Below are 9,320 nucleotides of genomic sequence, written 5' to 3' on the forward strand. Positions count from 1 at the left end.
TGGGGTGATTGGAGACTAGGCCCCTCTGGTGCTGAGTGTGTAATCAGTAATGGTCCTTCTTTGATTTTTAATGGGGCTGGAAGGTGTGTCAGGTGCAGGAGCAGAATCTTTCCCCTACCTTATGTTGAGGGCAAACTGGGATTGCTTTGTGTGACTGGAGAGCAGGAGGATAGAATGGATTCCCATCCAATGCCACAACATCTTCACCACCACCTTTCCTGTTTAGCTACACAAGCTCCTGGAGCAATCAGCTGGGAGTGGGGGGCGGGGAGGAATTAAGGACCACATGTGCGACACCACCCCTGTGTTTCCCTAGCAGTCCCTCCTTGCAGCAGCTTTTGTGATACAATTATGGGTTTATCCGCAGTGCAGCAGTTGGCTTTGTCCAAACCTGAAGCGCAGTCAGATCCTTTTAACAACCAGAACCGGCCATAGAGTTTTTGGGTGGGCTTGCAAAACAGCTTATAGCTCCCCGCATTATCAATTCCTGTTGAACACAATCACACCACTGAGTTTCATGGTATTGCCTTTGAAAAGCACTTCACATTTTCTTCCCGATCTAAAGCAGAGCAATCCACAAATTATAAACAGTCCTTACTCTGCCTAATAAATATAGCATCAGTCAGAATAATAGCAGAATTAACAGACCGACCACTTTGTAAGGGAGAGGGAAGACACAGGCTCTCGTCTAGGAAACCTTTTCCTTCATCCTTGATTTTAATGGGATTGCACTGGGTGCAATTAGTACTAAATAAGGCTTATTCTCTATGAACCAATCATTTTTCTATACTTGTCTAAATTTGCATGAGCAAATTAGAACTTGACAACCCAACATTTACAATTGCAAATGAAGGACTAGATTGATAAATACTTCCAAAATCTGCCAACGTTTGCACAAATAAGTTATGGATAGGGCAAAATTCATTGTTCCAGATAGAGTGCACAAAGTGAAATGACAAGATGGGGACCCTGCTCTAGTTCTTCACCAAGACATAAGGACAGAGACATCCCTTTTGTGTTGCAGATGGAAGCCCTACACAATCCTTGGATAGGACAAGCTGATAGGAGGCCAGAGGAGATACTCCTAGACTAGGGATTTCAAAGCTTCAGTGGCCTCCAAATCCTGCACACAGGGTGTTGGAGAAAAATGGCCACTATCTCATCGCCACAGCAATACAATAGCTGTGGAGGTGATTCCAAAGTGGAGTTTCTTGAATGATTCACATTTATCTCAAGCAGTGCTTAATCGTCCCCCTACAAATCCCAAATTAGTTTGTATGTGGGGAACTTAATATTCCTATCTGCATGCTCTGTTTGCAGTTTTAACATATGCTTTTGAAATGGGAAGTTTGGGCTCCTGAATCACTCCACTCTTTACCAAGCTCCACTTGTAAAGTCTGAGTGAAAAATTGTGAAGAACTACAAAATCTTCTTTGCAAGAAGAAAAGCAAAACTAAATAAGAAGTAAAAGAAGAAAGAAAGATGTTTCTTTTCAGCTAATGCCAAACCTCAATTTAGTTTCTTCTCATTTAAGGACCCACTTTGTATTAATTTTTCTTTTGACATTACAGGAAACAGAACATGCCTCAGGCTGCATCTTTTAAAGCATATTTCAGAAATACTTTGTCTATAATTGTTAGTTGTCACAAGGTAGGTTGGTTCTTGGCTCACATTTTGCAAAGAGAGAAATCTGAACAAACATTATTTTTAAAACCATGATGAGATACTGTACCAAAATTTCATTCACGCTTGCATTTCTGCCTGATGATACAGCATTCCTTTTCTGCATGCATGAGATATGTACATAATGGCACATTTAAAGGGGCAAAATATCTGTTTGAAATAGAAAATTGCCCAATAGTTTTAAAATGCAGTAGGAAAGTTTATATGACAGAAAAATAAATCCATATAATTCCCTATATTTTCCTCACCCCTACAGCATAAGATAAACAATAACTAATAGAAAAAATAAAATTAAAAACAGGAATAATTTAATTTGGGGCTGAAGGAGATGATTTATTAGAACAGGGCACTGGTAGTCATGATGGGTAGGTTCTAGTCCTCACTCTGCCATGTCACCTTGGGCAAATCAGTAAAATTCTGTCCATACTAGAATTTCTATGAATTTGTAACCAGTTTGTGATATTGTTGTGTCCACACATCACATGGCAAAAATGGTTAGTAACCATGTGTAGTTCTGGCTTGGCATAAGTAACTTGCCTCATCTTTTAGTGGGCATAACTGGGAAGGTGAATGGAAGGTTAAGTTGTAGGTTAAGGTTTGACAAACATTATGCTGGAGTCAGGATGTCTGTGCTAGCTAAGATAAGCAGCAAACCTTGATGCTAGGGACTATGGAGAAAATAAACCTGGAATGTAAAGATCAGGTTCCATGTGAACAGCACATGGACAGAGCATGCTGTGCAGGGACTGGTTCCTGCAAAATAACCAAGCCAGTCCAAAAATGTGCGGTGTAATGTATAGCAAATGCCATGTAACGTGTAAATGTACATAAAGGAAGAGGTTGTCTGTGTAACTTTGGATGTTTGGTATGCCATATAACCACTCCCTATGCTTGAGTCCGATCAACTCAGCATAGCTTTGCTGTATGCCAAATAAAGGAACCTGAGTGATGAAATCCAGAGTTGAACTGAGTGTTTTGGATCCCAGAGAACTGGTGAAGGTATTGTGGATAAGCCGAATAGAAAAAGTCTTGGAGCGAATCCCAACACCATGGTAGCTAACAATGTTTCACCTCACCAAAAGCTACATGCTACATGGTGATTTTCCTGTATCCTGCACTCATAACTGGTTTTCTGGTCCTCTTTTCTCCCAGCTCCCTGCAGAAGCACATCTTAGAGTGTATTGACCCATATGCTACTACTGTCATTGTGTGAACATGTTCTCCAGGCACTCTGTCTCCTGATGAGGCATTCTGGCATAGCTTAAATTTAGAGTATGTCTACACTACGAAATTAGGCCGAATTTATAGAAGTCCGTATTTTAGAAATCGTTTTTATACAGTCGATTGTGTGTGTCCCCACACAAAATGCTCTAAGTGCATTAAGTCGGCGGACTGTGTCCACAGTACCAAGGCTAGCATCGACTTCCGGAGCGTTGCGCTGTGGGTAGCTATCCCACAGTTCCCGCAGTCTCCACTGCCCACTGGAATTCTGGGTTGAGATCCCAATGCCTGATGGGGCGAAAACAGTGTTGCGGGTGATTCTGGGTACATGTCGTCAGGCCCCCTCTCCATCCCGCCTTCCGTGAAAGCAATGTCAGACAATCGTTTCGCGCCTTTTTTCAGCCCAGACGCCATAGCACTGGGATCATGGAGCCCGCTCAGATCACCGCAGCAATTATGAGCACTATAAGCACCACACCATCCTGGAGTATATACAGAACCAGAACCTGCCAAGCAAAACCAGGTGAGGAGGCGACGGCAGCACAGTGACAAGAGTGATGAGGAAATAGACATAGACTTCTCACAAAGTACAGGTCCCGGCAATGTACACATCATGGTGTTAATGGGGCAGGTTCATGCCATGCAACGCCGATTCTGGGCCCGGGAAACAAGCACAGACTGATGGGACCGTATAGTGTTTCAGGTCTGGGACGATTCCCAGTGGCTGTGAAACTTTCGCATGCATAAGGGCACTTTCATGGAACTTTGTGACTTGCTTTCCCCTGCCCTGAAGCACCAGAATACCAAGATGAGAGCATCCCTCACAGTTGAGAAATGAGTGGCAATAGCCCTGTGGAAGCTTGCAACGCCAGACAGCTACCGGTCAGTCGGCATCAATTTGCAGTGGGCAAATCTACTGTGGGGGCTGCTGTGATGCAAGTAGCCAATGCAATCAAAGAGCTGCTGATATCAAGGGTAGTGACTCTGGGAAATGTGCAAGTCATAGTGGATGGCTTTGCTGAAATGGGATTCCCTAACTGTGGTGGGGCAATAGACGGAACCCATATCCCTATCTTGGCACCAGAGCACCAAGCCAGCAAGTACATAAACCGCAAGGGGTACTTTTCAATGCTGCTGCAAGCACTGGTGGATCACAAGGGACGTTTCACCAACATCAACGTGGGATGGCCGGGAAAGGTACATGACACTCACGTCTTCAGGAACTCTGGTCTGTTTTCAAAAGCTGCAGCAAGGGACTTTCTTCCCAGACCAGAAGACCAACAGTTGGGGATGTTGAAATGCCTATAGTTATCCTTGGGGACCCAGCCTACCCCTTAATGTCATGACTCATGAAGCCATACACAGGCAGCCTGGACAGTAGTCAGGACCTGTTCAACTATAGGCTGAGCAAGTGCCGAATGGTGGTAGAATGTGCATTTGGACGTTTAAAAGCACGCTGGCGCAGTTTACTGACTCCGATAGACCTCAGCGAAACCAATATTCCCATTGTTATTACTGCTTGCTGTGCACTCCACAATATCTGTGAGAGTAAGGGGGAGACATTTATGGTGGGGTGGGAGGTTAAGGCAAATTGCCTGGCCATTGATTACGCACAGCCAGACACCAGGGTAGTTAGAAGAGCACAGAAGGGCGCAGCGCACATCAGAGAAGCTTTGAAAACCAGTTTCATGACTGGCCAGGCTACGGTGTGAAAGTTCTGTTTGTTTCTCCTTGATGAACACCCCCACCCCCCACCCTTGGTTCACTCTACTTCCCTGTAAGCTAGCCACCCTCCCCACCCCCCTTCAATCACCGCTTGCAGAGGCAATAAAGTCATTTGTTACTTCACATTCATGCATTCTTTATTAATTCATCACACAAATAGGGGGATAACTGCCAAGGTAGCCCAGGTGGGATGCGGGAGGAGGGAAGGACAAGGACACACTGCACTTTAAAACTTTAAAACTTATTGAAGGCCAGCCTTCTGATGCTCGGGCAATCCTCTGGGGTGGAGTGGCTGGAGGCCCCCCCACCGCGTTCTTGGGCGTCTGGGTGAGGAGGCTATGGAACTTGGGGAGGAGGGCTGTTGGTTACACAGCGGCTGTAGCGGCAGTCTGTGCTCCTGCTGCCCTTCCTGCAGCTCAACCATCCGCTGGAGCATATCAGTTTGATGCTCCAGCAGCCGCAGCATCGACTCTTGCCTTCTGTCAGCAAGCTGACGCCACCTATCATCTTCAGCCCTCCACTTACTCTCTTCAGCCCGCCATTCAGCCTGCCACCTCTCCTCGCATTCATATTGTGCTTTCCTGCACTCTCACATTGTCTGCCTCCAACCATTTTGCTGTCCTCTGTCACTGTGGGAGGACAGCAGCAGTTCAGAGAACATCTCATCCTGAGTGCGTTTTTTTTGCCTTCTAATCTTCGCTAGCCTCTACGAAGGAGAAACATTTGCAGCTGGTGGGGGGAAAGGGAGAGTTGTAGTTAAAAAGACACATTTTAGAGAACAATAGGTACACTCTTTCCTGTTAAACCTTGCTGCTCACATTACACAGCACCTTTGCCTTCATTACAAGGTCACATTTTGCCTCTTATATTGAGGGCCTGCCGGTTTGGCGTGAGAGATCACTCAAGCACTGCCAGGCAACAGAATTCGGCTTGCAGACATTCATGGTAAGCCACAGTCTTTTGGCTTCTTTAACCTTCATAACATGTGGGAAAGGTTTCAAACAGCAGCGCCCTCATTTCCCATACCAAGCGGACGTTGGGTTGGCCATTTAAAATGGGTTGACAATTTAAAAGGAGGGGCTGTGGTTTGCGAGTTAGCGTGCAGCACAAACCCAAATAACCCCCCCACCCACCCCCCACACACGCAATTCTCTGAGATGATCACTTCACCCCTCCCCCCACCACGTGGCTAACAGAGGGGAACATTTCTGTTCAGCCACAGCCAAACAGGAACGGGTACCTCTGAATGTCCGCTTAATAAAAGCATCCTATTTCAACCAGGTGACCATGATTGATATCACTCTCCTGAGGATAACACAGAGAGATAAGGAACGGATGTTGTTTGAATTCCAGCAAACACCGGGACCATACGCTGCCATGCTTTGTTATGCAATGATTCCAGACCACGTGCTACTGGCCTGGCGTGATAAAGTGTCTTACCATGGCGGACGGAATAAGGCAGCCCTCCCCAGAAACTTTTTGCAAAGGCTTTGGGAGTACATCCAGGAGAGCTTTATGGAGATGTCCCTGGAGGATTTCCGTTCCATCCCCATACACATTAATAGACTTTTCCAGTATCTGTACTACTGGCCGTGAATGCCAGGGCAAATTAATCGTTAAACACGCTTGCTTTTAAACCATGTGTAATATTTACAAAGGTACACTCACCAGAGGTCCCTTGTCTGCCCTCAGAGTCGGGGAGCACGCCTTGGGTGGGTTCAGGGGTTACTGGCTCCAGGTCCAGGGTGAAAAACGTATCTTGGTTGTTGGGGAAACCGGTTTCTCCGCTCCTTTGCTGTGAGCTATCTACAATCTCTTCATCATCATCTTCCTAGTCCCCAAAACCCGCTTCCGTGTTGCGTGATTCTCCATTGATGGAGTCAAAGCACAGGGTTGGGGTAGTGGTGGCTGCACCCCCCGCATGGCATGCAGCTCAGCGTAGAAGCGGCATGTCTGCAGCTCTGCCCTGGACCTTCCGTTTACCTCTTTGGTTTTGTGGTAGGCTTGCCTTAGCTTCTTAATTTTCACGCAGCACTGCTGTGCATCCCTGTTATGGCCTCTGTCCTTCATGCCCTTTGAGACTTTTTCTAATGTTTTGCCATTTCGTTTACAGGAACGGAGTTCAGCTAGCACAGATTTGTCTCCCCACAGGGCAAGCAGATCCCGTACCTCCCGTTCGGTCCATGCTGGAGCTCTTTTGCGATCCTGGGATTCCATCATGGTCACCTCTGCTGAGGTGCACTCACCTGCACCTTCCCACACTGGCCAAACAGGAAATGAGATTCAAAAGTTCGCTGGCCTTTTCCTGTCTACCTTGCCAGTGCATCTGAGTTGAGAGTGCTGTCCAGAGTGGTCACAATGGAGCACTCTGGGATAGCTCCCGGAGGCCAATACCATCGAATTCCGTCTACGCTACCCCAAATTCGACCCGGCAAGGCCGATTTCAGCGCTAATCCCCTCATCACAGGTGGAGTAAAGAAATCAATGTAAAGAGCCATTTAAGTCAAAAAAAGGGCTTAGTTGTGTGGACGGGTCCAGGCTTAAATCGAGGTAACGCTGCTAAATTCGACCTAAAATCGTAGTGTAGACCAGGCCTAAAGATATTAATAAAATACAATTGAATAGTGTGTTAGATGCAAACATGCAGTATGTTTGGCAAAAAAGCTGTTGTGTGGATACAAGATGAACTATGTTACCTGTATCTGGTTACAGTGACCATACCTCTAGCCAGTCACAGAACCACAATGGACTTTGATACTATGCCAGCTTCCTCCTTCTATAAGATGGGAGTGCAACCCAGACCAGTGAGGGGTTGTGTCACCACCTACCCTGCAACAGTGGGTGCTTTCAATCCTGTACTGCTGTGGCTCACAGCCCTGACACTAACAGCCTGCATACAAGCATGCATGCCAGACCCTGGCTTTCACCAGCCTTAGTTACTTTTAGCAGGGTGACCCAAAACCCCCCCTAGCCCAAATTTCTTCCAAAACTATCTGCTCAGTGTGACAATCTGCTTGGGTTCCCAGATTTGTGAGTTACTGTTACTCCTCTCAGCCTCAGCAAATGAGAATTTTGCTTCTGCTAAGCAGGGCCGGCTCCAGCATTTTTGCCGCCCCAAGCAGCGGGGGGAAAAAAACAGCTGCGATCAGCAGCACTTTGGTGGCAGCTCCACCGCCGCCACTTCATTCTTTGGCGGTGATTTGGCAGCAAGTCCTTCAGAGTTGCCGCCGAAGACCCGGACGTGCCACCCCTTTCCGTTGGCCTCCCTAAGCACCTGCTTGCTGCGCTGGTGCCTGGAGCCAGCCCTGCTGCTAAGTTGTCTGATAACTCGCTGCCATACCAGCTTGTCTGCCTTGCCAGCAAACTCTTCAAGAGTCTGACAGTCCAAACCTTGCCTTGCAAGTAAAAAACAGCATACCCCAACTCCCAAGTTCGCCAAACCTCTCCTGGAACATTCACACAATTCATTATGCTCATTGTTCCTTTAAAGAGACAATACACTGAAGCTCATTAAATGAACTAGGGTTTGACAAACACTTTTATTCCAATTCACAGCACTGAACTGGTTTACAGTAAAAGTAAAAGAAGTTTATTTTACAAGGGGGCAAAGTTTAAGTGATACCAAGTATAAGGAGTAAAGACAGAAATGTTTACAAACAAAAAGAAAACAATATGCTTCTAAGACTAAAATTTAACTTCAGTAACTTACAGTCTTTGCCTAAGCAGATTTCTCACCTAACTTCAGTTCTCAGAGACATCAACTCCCTTGGTTGAAAGACCCAGCATTCTGTGATTTCAAGAGCTCTGGCCCTTTCATTCCCCCCAAGTGATGGATACAAAAATGGCTTTATGTTTCTGTTTATATCTCACAACATTCACTGACCTATTATAAGAGACAGGGAGACTTCCTGATGTTCTTCCCTTCCTGTTGACGTCACATCCCCCTGCTGATTTGTGTGCAAATGGAGCCTCCGTTGTTTTGATTCCATAATGCTTAGTTTACATTGGACACAGGTAAATAGCTGCCTTCCCTCCTTTTTGGGAAAAACCTGGTTCTCCCTGTGTTTGGTCACAAGATTTTAAAGCATAATGTCAGTGAGTACTTAGATAGTGTACTTAGATTTCCAGAAAGCCTTTGACAAGGTCCCTCGCCAAAGGCTCTTATGTAAATTAAGTTGTCATGGGATAAGAGGGAAGATCCTTTCATGGATTGAGAACTGGTTAAAAGTCAGGGAACAAAGGGAAGGAATAAGTGGTAAATGTTCAGAATGGAGAGGGGTAACTAGTGGTGTTCCCCAAGGGTCAGTCCTAGAACCAATCCTATTCAACTTATTCATAAATGATCTGGAGAAAGGGGTAAACAGTGAGGTGGCAACGTTTGTAGATGATACTAAACTGCTCAAGATAGTTAAGACCAAAGCAGACTGTGAAGAACTTCAAAAAGATCTCACAAAACTAAGTGATTGGGCAACAAAATGGCAAATGAAATTTAAAGTGGATAAATGTAAAATAATGCACATTGGAAAAAATAACCCCAACTATACATAAAATATGATGGGGGTTAATTTAGCTACAACTAATCAGGAAAGAGATCTTGGAGTCATCGTGGATAGTTCTCTGAAGACATCCACACAGCATGCAGCAGCAGTCAAAAAAGCAAACAGGATGTTAGGAATCATTCAAAAAGAGGA

This window comes from Malaclemys terrapin, chromosome 1, assembly GCF_027887155.1.
Source record: "Malaclemys terrapin pileata isolate rMalTer1 chromosome 1, rMalTer1.hap1, whole genome shotgun sequence".
In the NCBI taxonomy this organism is placed as follows: Eukaryota; Metazoa; Chordata; order Testudines; family Emydidae; genus Malaclemys; species Malaclemys terrapin.